General features: G+C 35.2%; 1 pseudogene; it reads left to right on the top strand.

Moving 5' to 3' along the window:
- The first annotated feature begins 11,851 nt into the window (after nt 1-11,851).
- LOC110595513 lies at nt 11,852-12,450 on the top strand (annotated as a pseudogene).
- Nucleotides 12,451-13,208: the final 758 nt, after the last annotated feature.

Genomic DNA, 13,208 nt, shown 5'->3' with positions numbered 1-13,208 from the left:
CTAGATCATTAGAGAACCATGAAGTGGTTAAACACAATTTGTAAGTGTTTTCAGTGCTAATTTTAACTCAGGTTGGGCTGAATTTTATGGCTGACCTAGTGATTAATAGAATATTAAAAAAAAAAAAAAACTTGACTTTGAAAGAACTACATTTGAAGTTAGTATCAGCAAGAAGATTTTTAAAAATCTGATATGTCAAATAACCTTTATTTGAGAAATCAAGAATGGTTAATATGTTTGGTCTTCATTATAGGCAGAGACTTTCTAAAAAGCTATTGAAATTCAGCGATGAGTCTACAAAATGATGTGTCTTTTCTATGGAGATTTACCTTAGGGAGTGAATGCGCACCTTCTGTACCAGAACATTTTTTGAAAAATGTAGTTTTAAGGAACAAAAAGACAGGAAAACAGTAGGACCAAAAAAAAAAAAAAAAAAAGATTATTAGAACTCTGATAATAAGTTGTATCACAAAGTTCCCTTCCTCTTTTGAATAACAATTATTATCTGCCTAGTGCTGTATTGTTTAAAAAGTTTATTCACACAATTCCATTTGATCCTCTCAAAAGTCCCAAAGAGGTGAGTAGGTTTATACTAGCAGCCTAGAGTAGAAATTAAAAATGCAAACACCTGCTTATGTCCTCTTCCTTGGATGCTTACTCCTTCATTTCCTTCAGGTTTTTACCCCTGAAATGTCACCTTTTTCTGTGAGACCATTCCTAGTAAATCTACTTAAAATCACAAATCATGCCACATGCTTTATTGCATTATTTTTACTATTTTCTTTTTAGCCCTTAGCATTCTAATATATAATATATTTTCTTTTTTAAAAAAAAAATGTTAATTCTCCTCCCCATTCAAACATAGAATGATGAAGGCAGGGAATTTTCTCTGTGTTTTCACAGCTATGTCTCTAGCACCAAGAAAACATTCCTGGCATATAATAGGTATTCAATAAGTACTTTAAAAATGAGTAGAATCAGATTCTTCTCTGGATGTGTAGCTTCCTCTGTAAAATGTTGCAATAATTCCTATCACTTAAGGTTGTTAAGATTTTAGCACAGGACCTGGCATGTAGAATCATAGCATCAGTGTAAGCCATCACCACCTCCATTTTTCAGATAAGCGAACTGAGGTTTAGAGAAGTTAAATGATTTTCCTAAATCACGCAGAAAGTATTGAGTGAAGTCTGACCAAGATCTGGTTTGACTTCCATTCTAGTACACATTTTAAATGGAGATTATTTCATACCATAAGTGTTATCTTTTACACATGAAACCTATTGCACAAAGTTTTGGAATAAAACATAAAAGCAGTTGCCATTTATTCAGTGTTTACCATGATCCAAACAGTTTGCTTTATACAAGTCTTTTCATTAATAGTCATTAATGTACCTATGAGATGGGCTGGTTCTATAATTACCCTCATGCTATTGATGAAATCTGAGGTATAGAGATGTTATGGAACTTGACCAAGATCTCAGAGCGAGAAAGAGGCAGAGCTGGCATTTGCACTAAGGTCTTTCCCTAACTGCCCCACCACACGTTAGGCCAACCATGCCCAAGTTCTGCTCCATTTGGCATTGCTCTCTACCCTTCTCCCTGCTGAGATCTTGGAGGTCAGGAGGGATCACCCAAGATTGATTACAGGGAGTTCTGGTTCTGAGTGATTCGTGGGAGAACCAAATAGTCTTATGCTACAAGAAACCTCTGAGACAACTCACACTAAGGCCTGGTGAAAAACAAGAATGTGTAAGAGAGAAGGCATGCTATGCTTAAAGAGTACAGGGCACTCTGAATTCTCTCTTTGTGTACGAAAGCTTCTTTCCATTGGAACTTAATTTAAGAGAAAAGGAAAAGCTCTTTTCTCTCTATGCTTTTGAAGGGTTTACATCACTGCTTCTCGCATTCCAGTAATTCAGCAGAAACAGTTGTTCTGCTGTCCCAGGCAAGAAGTCATGAACTGCATTCCAACGACATGCTCCACACTGCTATTAGTTATTAATTAGTGCTATAGCTCCCACCTTATAATAAATAAATATCTGTCAAAAAAAGAGTAAAAAGAAAAGTCATTAATTTTCTCTATTTCCCTAACACAAGGCATTAACCTGATTTTATATTCTTATCCTCTAGATGAACTGCTCCATGATTCTCCTCATTTTTCAAATAAATTCATTAAGATCTTTTCTTGTGTTGATAGAATTATGATCAGAAAAATCTTATCATTAAAACTACTTCATTAAAAAAAGTATAGGATCCTCTCTGGTTGGGGGAAGGTCGACAAATATTAACAAAAAAATACAAGATAGTGAAAATGAGAAAGTCTTACATATAGATTATTTAAATGATAAACATTTAAATTAATTTGTGCACAGCTGGTATCAATCTAATCATGAATGCCTAACCAGTCACCCAGGGCTTCTGAGTCATAACAAGACCTATGTATCTTTCATACAATAAATAACATCCTATCTATCTTTGAAGTTTGAACTGCATTTACTAGATAATAGGAAATGCTAGGTGCAGTTTAAAAATATAACCTATCAATATAAGTATAGTCAGGTTTATTTAGAAATACACATACTATTTTTATAGAATTCTGTATAACTGTAAAAATTAATTTGACTACTTCACATTTTAAATGAGTGATCTAACTCATCTAGCAAATAAAAAATGGAAGCTTTCTCCCTAAAACATAATAAGGATTAAAAACCAGATTCTGGAAAGTACTAAAATTTTGTTGGGTATTATTAAAATTTTGTAATACACAAATGGTATTTTTTTATGCTCAATATGTTTATTAATCTGTGTTCATAAATCATTCACCTCTTAATTTCTTTTTAAGGTTAGATCCACTCTTTCAAAAAATTTAAAAACTAATGTGAACAAAAAGTAGTTGTATTTACTCAATCATCAAAAACAAGTAACAATTTTGGGAGAGATATTCTGTGTGTGTTTTATTTTACCTGATTTATTTCTAGCCACACAATCAAAGGCAAATAACAATATTTAACTGAAAGTATCTTGCTTGTAAGAACAAGGGCAAACTTTTAATACAAAAACAGGTATGCTCACTCTTATTGACAAGTGTGATTTTAAAAAAAGCATGCTCTCTGAGTATTCTTTTCAGCCTGTATGTATAGTGATGGAGAATTTGTGAGAACTTTTAATTAAATATTATTTAGAACTCAAAAAAAAAAAAAAAGAAATACAAAATAGTGGGACATTTAAAAATTTTTTTTAAAAAACTTCTGGCTGTAGATTATTAACTAGTCTTTTTGTTACAGACCTGAACACACACATATCTTTACATGTACATAGCTCTTTAATTGATACTGTAAACAAAAAGCACTGAAATTATATCATAAATGCTAAAGAAAAGAAAGTTACATAGTTGTTCCCCTAAATTGGTTAATTGGGGGGGTTCAATATTTGAGGGATTCCACTTTACCTTAGATTTATGTGTCAACTTAGATGAAAAGTATAAAAGATGATCACAGAGGATTGTAGAATTAACAAAAGAAATTGTTATCTAACAAGAATCAGCAACCTTTTCTGAAACAATAAGCCAGCCCTTATTCATTCATAACCCAAAGGAATTTGAAGTGAAAACAATGGCACAGATTATCCCTTCAGCAAGATCAAAAGGGATGTAGTTGCATCCTTGGCTGAAACAGTCAGGAACAACCTGGAAAAGCATCCCCCATGTCTCAGGTTTCTGTCTCTGCAGGATGACAGGAGGGAAACCATGCGGGTTCTAGAATTGGTATATCTCTTAGAGTTTTTCTTTGGGTTGGTCCCACCTATGTCCCTGAAAACTCATCTCACATCCCATGTAAGGCAAAAATGCAAATGGATGCTAACCTTAAGTCAAAACTCTAAATTTCTGAGCTGGCGAGCTGTCACATAGTAAAAAATGATTTACTTTATTTTCTATTCACACAAGCTTTTCTCCTAAGAGAATGCGACCAACTTCTATGGCATTGACTCTTGACACAGTGGTTCTTCCTTAGAGATTTTAGAACCAAAGTAAAACAGTGCATTTTAATTGTAAGCTGGTGTTTTGATTGATCAATGACTAACATCTATGCCCCTTCCTCCAAAATAGACTTAATTTCAAATTTTCTCCAAGTCACAAGCAATGGCTTTGTAAAATGACTTCCTGTCAAGTTGCCTGTGTTTTATGTCATTAATTTCAGTCAGTTGCCTCAGGCTACAGAACATTGGTCCTGTCAGTTTGAACACACAGACATTGAGACGGACTGACAACTAAAGCTCTTTAAAAATCGAATGCACTAAACATTTCATCTTGCTATTTTCAATGGGGAATATAATGAAGAATGTTGATGAATTCCCATTGCTTTCACACATATTAGTTTGAACTTTCTTTTTTGTATCCTCACTAAGTCCACAAAAGAAGGAGTTCCTCAGAAGCCCTTTGCTCATACACCCACGACACTCAATTATTCAGAAAATGAATGTTTTCAGTATCAGAGAGAGGATCAGGTCTGATGGGTCATTTGACATTGACATAAGGTAAGGAGAAAAAGCTTTTCTGAGCAATTGGTATGGATTCTACTGCTTCACACACTATTGGCTTAGAATGCTGAGTTAATAGGAACCTTCATATAAACTGTATGCTGCAGCTACAATTCAACCTTTACCAGTCAAGTTTTACTAATCAATTTTCAAGTGCACTTAAAACAACTGGCACACTAAAAATCCATATGAAAATCTGCATGTTAATGACAGATGCAAATCCAAGGTTTGGATGGAACCCAAATAATACAGGTTTCTAGAAGATTTGTAGTTGGCAGCATACTTCACAAACAGAGAGTCAGGTAACTAAATTATGGAATCTGCAGAAAATGTAAGACAGTTTTCATTTCTGCAATGCTGGTTTAGCTTTTTAACTTTTTTTAAAAATGAAAGGCCAAAATAAATGCTTCAGTCTTGCAGAAATTTTATCTCAGAGAAAAAATATCAAAAACTACTATACATGGAGCACTCTGAACTTCACCTTTAACATTAAAAAATTTTTTTTGCAGAGTGTGTGTCATCAACTATAACACTCATAGAAAAGCAGTTGTCAGAGCTTCTTCACACTTAAGACACTTATTGAAAATTAAATGTGTATTTTGGAAAATTAAGCTATATAATGTACTCAAGGAATATGAAATAACTTGGCAGGCTGAGGTGAAAGATCACCTGAGCCCAGCAGGTCGAAGCTGCAGTAGCTGTGATTGTGCCACTGCACTCTAGCTTGGGTGGCAGAGTGAGACTCCACACCCCACCAAAAAAAAAAAAGTGTCCATAAATGATTCTGTGGTCTACAGCCACATTAGATGAAGTTTGTATCTCACTGAGCCCTTCTCAGTCTTTGCCTGTTTTCCCCAATGACAGGAAATCTGCCATATACTAGGAAATGTCAAAAAACAAAGCTATAGAAGGAGTATTTTCTCTGATGATTCTCTCAAATGTTTCTATGTCTTCTTTTTTTTTTTTCTGAAAAGGTGTGTGTGTTTTGCCAATATTGGTTTTTAAGAACCACATCATTATCCCTCTTTTTAAATATTTGCTGATCTCCCCAAATGTGCTAGATGCCATTTATCAATCCAAAACCTCTTAAATTTATGTTGAATTGTTTTCAACCTTCTAGGAAATAAATAAGCAAAAGGCATATAAGTAAAGCAACATGATCAGATAAATAAAATATGCAAAAATGAGAACTCAAAATATGTTAGGTTTTTATGCTACATTTAGATTACCTTTGTAAAATGGCACATTATATAATAATCAATGTCACCCTACAACCCATATATTTTTCATTATTCATTAAGTAGAACTAAGGGCTACAAACCTGCAAGAGGCAAAAAGAGAAACTAATACTAAATGTCGAATGGCCTCATGAACCTGTTAAATTTAGCTCAACAATTGAAATTCAGGAAGCAGGATATAGAGGGTTGCAAGGTAGATGTTCTTAAAGTTTGGGCATATCATCAGGAAATTAAGATCTTTTGAAACATTAACCAGTCAAACCATTTAAAAATAGCCATTACTATGTATTTAAGGCTCTGAGTTAAGTCTAGTCTCATCTTTAAACTTTATCATAACCTTAAAAATTAGATATTATTATATCTTCTCACAGATGGGAAAATATTAAGACTTAAAAAAGGTTAAGGATTTGCCAAAAGTTGTACACTATTATGTGTCAGGGTTATTTCTGACAATTTCTTTAAATCTGCTCCATAAACAATAGTTAAAGAGCTATATGACCCATATCTACAGAAACAATATCTCCCAAATCCAATCAACATAAGAATATTGGCTCCCAAGTAGTAAGTACTTTGTAACTAATACGTACTAAGTGCTTCACTTATATTTTTTTATTTTAATCTTTACAATAACCTTGAGAAGGGTAGAATTTGGAAAAGATAATACAGCTGTGGATGAAATCGCTGGTCATAAATATACCCAATAGAATAGCTCACCCTACACAAACCACCCAATATCCCTGAGAGCAAAGCACAATGGTTTTAAGAGCTGGCTCTGGAGACATGCAGGTATGAATTTGACTTTGATACTGAGTAGTCATAAAGCCCATAGACAAGTTGCTCAATTGTCTGGCTCTGGAGACATGCAGGTATGAATTTGACTTTGATACTGAGTAGTCATAAAGCCCATAGACAAGTTGCTCAATTGTCTGGCTCTGGAGACATGCAGGTATGAATTTGACTTTGATACTGAATAGTCATAAAGCCCATAGACAAGTTGCTCAATTTCACTCCACCTCAGCATCCTTATTGGTAGAATGAGAATAATAATAGAACCTTCACAGGGTTATCATCAGTAATAGAACCTTCATATGTTTATCATAAAGTTTAAGTAAGTTATTATTGAACTCTCACAACAGTGCCTAGCACATGCTTAATTCTCTGTAGGCTATTTTTATCTCTTAGGTCCACAAGCAGCTCAGTCTTTATTGATTACTCAGCCATCCTATGGAATCTTCAATAATTTCAGTTTTATTTTTCATTTAAGTTTATCCATTTCATTTTGGGGTATCCATGAAATAACATGCAACAGACAGGGAATGCTACTTATAGTCCATGCCTGATTCAAGCCCATATTCAGCCAACCTAAAACCAACTCTCTGGGCTTCAGTGTTCAACCTGTTAAAAATATATAGTTATTTTAATTCCTTAAATTGAACCAAGTTCCACATACAAGACTGGAATAAAACAGTTGCACAATCTCCTTTCCTCACTCAAAAAGTTTAGTGCCTAAAAGCAGAAAAAAATGCTGATGTTACGTTCCATTAAGATGGTGATTTATGAATCCTTAAACCAAATATTTTAAATACTTCTTGGAACAGGACAAAACCTCTATTTATTTAGTAAATAGAGGTTTTTGACTTTAAGACCAGGTCCTGATTATTTCAACATTTTGAGTAACATTTGAGGGGAAAAAAGGATTCAAAACCACAAAAGGATTCAAAACTACGGCTTGAGCCGTAGTTCAAGACCACCCTGGAAAACATAGTGAAAACTTATTTCTACAAAAAAATCAAAAAATTAACCAGGTGTGATGGTGCACGCCTATAATCTCAGTTACTCGGGAGGCTGAGATGGAAGGATCACCTGAGCCGGAGAAGCTGAGACTGTGGTGAACTTGATTGTGCCACTGCACTTCAGAACAGAATGACACCCCAACTCAAAACTAAAATAAAATACCACTGCCAAGAAAACACATTACAGTTTATATTCCTTTATTTAGCAACTATGTACATACATAATGTTTACAACAAAATGTTAAAAGTAGTTAGCCCTGGGAGATTTTTTAAGAATCTGCTTTATGCTTTCTAAACTGCCTAAATTTTAGATAAGTATGGAATATTTCTATAATAAGAAAAATAAAGCTATTTTCATTTTGTAAAAGAGATAAATACCAGCATTAACATAATTTCTTGGAGTCCTCAAGTGTTCTGCTGTATGACAGAAATATAAAATAATACATTTCCTTTCCAATAATCATTGTGTGATGATTAGATGGTCTGGTTACTTTGAGAAACATTAGAAGAGTCAGATGGAATGACCTTAACCAGGTAGGGACTGTGAAACCAAAACATTTGGAAAAACCAGGCTGTTAAATTACCACCCTGGTACTGTAGATTACATACACTGAATCAGTCATAAACTAGAGTGTGGTTCATTGGGAGTATCAGTTCCTTTCCAAAGTATGGGATTCCTGGCTTATGTTAGCTAGGATCACTTTAAAATACCACTGAGATAAACAATGTCTTTCACTTATGAATTCCAACTGGTTACAGGGAAACTTTAAAGTCCTAGCAACACTGTTGCTATAGCAATGCAACCTGATTAGATATTCTTAGCAACCAGCCACAACTCACACCCACAGAGTCCCCCTTCACTTATTCTAAGAAGAATAATGTTGACATTCCATTTTCTAAAATATACAGAGCGCAATGATAGACACCTATGGATGACAGGCCTATGACATTCAGTTGAAAGAGCTTGTTAATAAACAATGTACGTGGACCTTGAATATATCATATTTGTATTTAATAAACACATGTAAAAATATATTCTGTAGGGCTGGAAATTAAAAAATCATTTTTATCAAATTGAAAATCATTTGGCTCTTGGAGTATATGTAAATAATAGCAGAATCCTTGAATTTCATATTGTGGTAGCTAAAGATTTACGTATTTCACAAATGGTATATTCTTTTGTACTGAACTAACAGAGATAGTAATAAAATTCCATGTTTACAACAAAAAGCAAAGATTTGACATTTTGATGCTAAGGCTTTCATCAAAACTGGCCTCTCTTGAAAAACTACAAGCACGAGTCAGAGAAAGGGTCTGGTTAATCATGAGGATGTACAGTAAAAATGTGGCCTTGATAGCATACACACTTAAGCCAGAGCTGATACAAGGGACTGATTGAGTTTCTGCTCTAAAAGGAAAGATTTGTCCCATTCTGCACAGGATAAACTCTGAAGACTAGATTCTAGAGTTATCCCTAGGCAGATTTTAATAGGGAAGGTCAAATACATGATCAGATCAATGCAGGCTCAGGAAAGACAATTATGGCCCAGAAATCTGTCAACATGACCTATAGTTCTGTAATTAAATAAAGGATACTTTTCTATAAGCCCAGATTCTGAAACATTCTGTTTTGATGTGAAATCGAAACAAGTTACATTCTCCATCCTTCCCTGCATTTTAGTGGTAAATAATCCGATCTCTCTATATATGCATTTTGTGTTACAAACGGAGAAGGATGAAAGGCATTAAGAAAAACAACCAGGATCAAAGAATATGCTTTTGTTGTTACCTTTTACTTTATAAAATTTGAGCCACATATATGCTATTATGATCACAATCACAATTACCTTCAGCTCAGCTATAGAATTAGGAAACCATCTGAGAGGTCTCCAATTTTGAATATCAAGTATAATTTGAAGTATAATAAGAAATATGCATCAAATTATTTGCACATCCCTTACATCACAATTTAATGTGTAGGGTTGCAGAGTATGCCACCCCGAAATATGCCACTTTGGCATAACAAATTATTTTAAGCTAAAAGACAGTAAGTGCAAGAAGGTTGTTCTGTTTTTTTGGGGTTTATTGCAGGAGATAAAAATCCCTTTATGTAAGATGTCTTCTCTATACCAGAAGGAAGATAACGTTCTTATCACCAGAAACAGGGAGTCAAGGGTTGTTAGACTAACCCTTATTTTTGAGTTACTTTTCCATGATTAACTACCCTAGACCAAATCCTTTTGACTTGTCACATTTTTGCAGTTCACTATACTTTGTCCAATTCAATATATAAGCGTTCAATGCTAACTGCTCCTCTGGGTCTTTATTTCCTTAGGAAAGCTCCCATGTCATGTATAAGTTACATTAAATAAATTTGTATGTTTTTTTCTTGTTAATCTGCCTAATGTCAACTTAATTCTCAGACCCAGCCAAAAACCCTAAGAAGGTATAGATAAAATACTACCTTTCCTACCAATATATCCTAAGAAAATGATCATTAATATGCATAGATACATGGCTAGAGGAATGTTTATCCCAGCTTAAACATCATGTTTATCCCACTTAAATAACCTAAATGGAAACTGTATAAATGTATGAAAATATGGCATTAGCTAAATTAATTGTGGTGTTTTTGTATCATGAAATACTGCTCCACAATCTCCTGACCCATGATATTGAAAACCAAAATGTGCAGAAAATCAAAAGTCTATATACAACTTATTTGACAGCAAAACTTCATCTGAAGTGAGCCTAGTCATAATCATTATCTCACAGAGGAATACTAATATATTTGATTACAGAGTACTGCCCCAGACAGTGCTGAAAATGTTATTTAATGTATGTAATTTAAACACATTATGTTTCAAACATTCAAATAATTCTGAATTCTAAAATATATTTTAGCATAAGAGTTTTATATAAAGATGTGACATATATATTTAGTGGGAAAAAGGCTGGATAAAAACTGTGTACACCTGGCATTCTCTACTTGAAATATTCTTCTTCCTGACTTTTATATGACTTATTTCTTCTCTTCATTCAAGTATAGACTTAAAAATCTCCCATCTACCACATTTAAAGAGGACCCCTCTGGGCTCTCCATCACATCAGGCTTTTCATTTTCTCCACAGGATTGGTTATAATCATTGATGATTTCATCTCTATCTAACACCTATCTTCCCCAACTAGGATGTAAGCATTCAGAGGGCAGGAACCTTGCCTGTCTTTTCACTGCAGTGTTTCCAGCCTCTAGCACAACGTCAAGCACATAGTCTATGCTCAGTATATATTTGTTGAATGAATAAGCAAATGAATGAGTCAGTAAACAAATGAGCTTTTTGCAAATGTATGTAAATTAGAAAATTTTTAAAAATTCAATATTAGCATTTTGGTGGAAGTAGAGGTGTCTTTTGGGGTGGATTATCTTTACATTTGAAATATTCTATGAGAAAAATGTACTGGTTTTGTAGTAGAGGAAGCAATTTGTGTGTGTGTGTGTGTGTGTGTTGGAGTCTCACTCTGTCGCTCAGACTGGAGTGCAGTGGCTGCTCCCGGCCACTGCAGCCTCGACCTGTTGGGCTCCGGTGATCCTTCCGCCTCAGCCTTCCAAGTAGCTGGAACTACAGGCGCGCGCTGCCACACCCAGCTAATTTTTTTGATTTATTGTAGAGATGAGGTCTTGCCAAGTCGCCCAGGAGGGTCTCGAACACGCGGGCCCAGGCAATCCACTCACCTTGGCCTCCCAAAGCGTTGGGATTACAGGCTGAGCCACCGAGCCCGACTGAGGAAACAATTTTTAAGTGGATAGCATGTCAGTGATTTAATCAATTTACATGACACCAAACACTTCTCTCAGGGCACTTATTATCACAAAAATACACAATCTTTTTTATTTTATTTTTTTAACAATCTTTTTTATTTTAAAGATGTGGGGCACAATTCAGGATTAGGTGCATAAGTGGTCATCATACAGGTGAAGTTTGGGCCTCCCTTTGGTCCCCACTTTGCCTGGTTTGAAATCAGTTACCTTTATTTACCCTCCCCTGCCGGCAGTGTCCCACTACTGCCAATTCCTTTCTTATACAGAAATATACAATCTTACTGCTATCAAGAATGTCTTCAAATTAGGATCATACAATGCAATTCCCTCGAAAAGAGAAACCAGAGGCTGCATGTGGCTCCCACTCTCCTGGCCACTACAGTGCATGGAGACCGCACTGGGGCAAGTGCGAGCTGGACAGGCACTGGACACCTCTGTGCCTCACTGAGGAAAAATAACTAAACATGGGCAAAGGAGATCCAAAGAAGTCAAGAGGCTAAATGTCATCATAGGCATTCTTTATGCAAACTTGTCAGGAGGAACACAAGAACCACCCAGATGCTTCTCAGAGTTTTCTAAGAAGGGTTCAGAGAGGTGGAAGACCACGTTTACTAAAAAGAAAGGAACATTTGAGGACATGGCAGAGATAGACAAGGTCCGTTATGAAAGAGAAGTGAAAACTTATATGCCTCCTAAAAGGGAAACAAAAAACAAGTTCAAGGATCCCCAAGGACCCAAGAGGCCTCCTTTGTCCTTTTTCTCGTTCTGTTCTAAGTATTGCCTCCAAATCAAAGGAGAACATCCCGGTCTATCCGTTGGTGATGTTGAAAAGAAGCTGGGAGAGCTGTGGAATAACACTGCTTCGGAGGACAAGCAGCCTTATAAAAAGAAGCCCGCAAAGTTGAAGGAAAAATAGAAAAGGATATAGCTGCCTACCAAGCTAAAGAAAAGCCTGCTGAAGCAAAAAAAGGGAGTCATCAAGGCTGAAAAAGGCAAGAAAAAGAAGGAAGAGGAGGAAGACGAAGAGGACGAGGAGAATGAAGATGAAGATGATGATGAATAAGTTGGTTCTAGCAGTTTTTTTTTCTTGACTGTAAAGCATTTAACCCCCTGTACACAACTCACTCCTTTTAAAGAAAACAGTTGAAATGAAAGGCTGTGTAAGATTTGTTTTTAAACTGTACAGTGTCTTTTTTTTGTATAGTTAACACACTACCAAATGTGTCTTTAGATAAACCTGTCTTGGTGGTATTTTCAGTAGCCACTAACCTTGCCTGGTATAGTATGGAGACTGTATATTGGCATGGAGATTTAAAGCAGGTTCTTGTTGATGCAGAGCACAAATAAGCTATATATGGGTATGGTAGTTTTTTCATCTTCAGTTGTCTTTGATGCAGCTTATACAAAATAACTGTTGTTCTGTTAACTGAATACTACTCTGTAATTGCAAGAAAAAGTTGCAGCTGTTTTGTTGGTAGGCTGAATGTTTGTAAGTAAATACAACTTCTTTTTTAAAAGAGAGAGAAACTAGACAAAATAAAAGCAAAAGACAAAAGTTAGCCCCAGAAGTAGTTTCACATATTCTTTAATTCTTTCGCTCTTCACCATGTGAGAGTTATTATGTTATTTACGACTTCTGCCTAATTCCTAAACCAAAGTGTGGGGGGGCGGGGTGGAGAGATCTCAACAGGAGAGCTTTGGGAAGCATGGGATCTAACAAAATCTTTGAGATAGGGTAAGAATTAAAAGCACATACATACTTTATAAAGTTAAAGTATTTTTTAAATATACAGTTAAGCATTTCCAAAAATCAACTTATCA

The sequence above is a fragment of the Carlito syrichta genome, unplaced genomic scaffold, assembly GCF_000164805.1.
Source record: "Carlito syrichta isolate Samal-C Ts95f unplaced genomic scaffold, Tarsius_syrichta-2.0.1 Scaffold302430, whole genome shotgun sequence".
NCBI lineage: Eukaryota > Metazoa > Chordata > Mammalia > Primates > Tarsiidae > Carlito > Carlito syrichta.
This window is presented reverse-complemented; position numbering and strand designations above follow the sequence as displayed.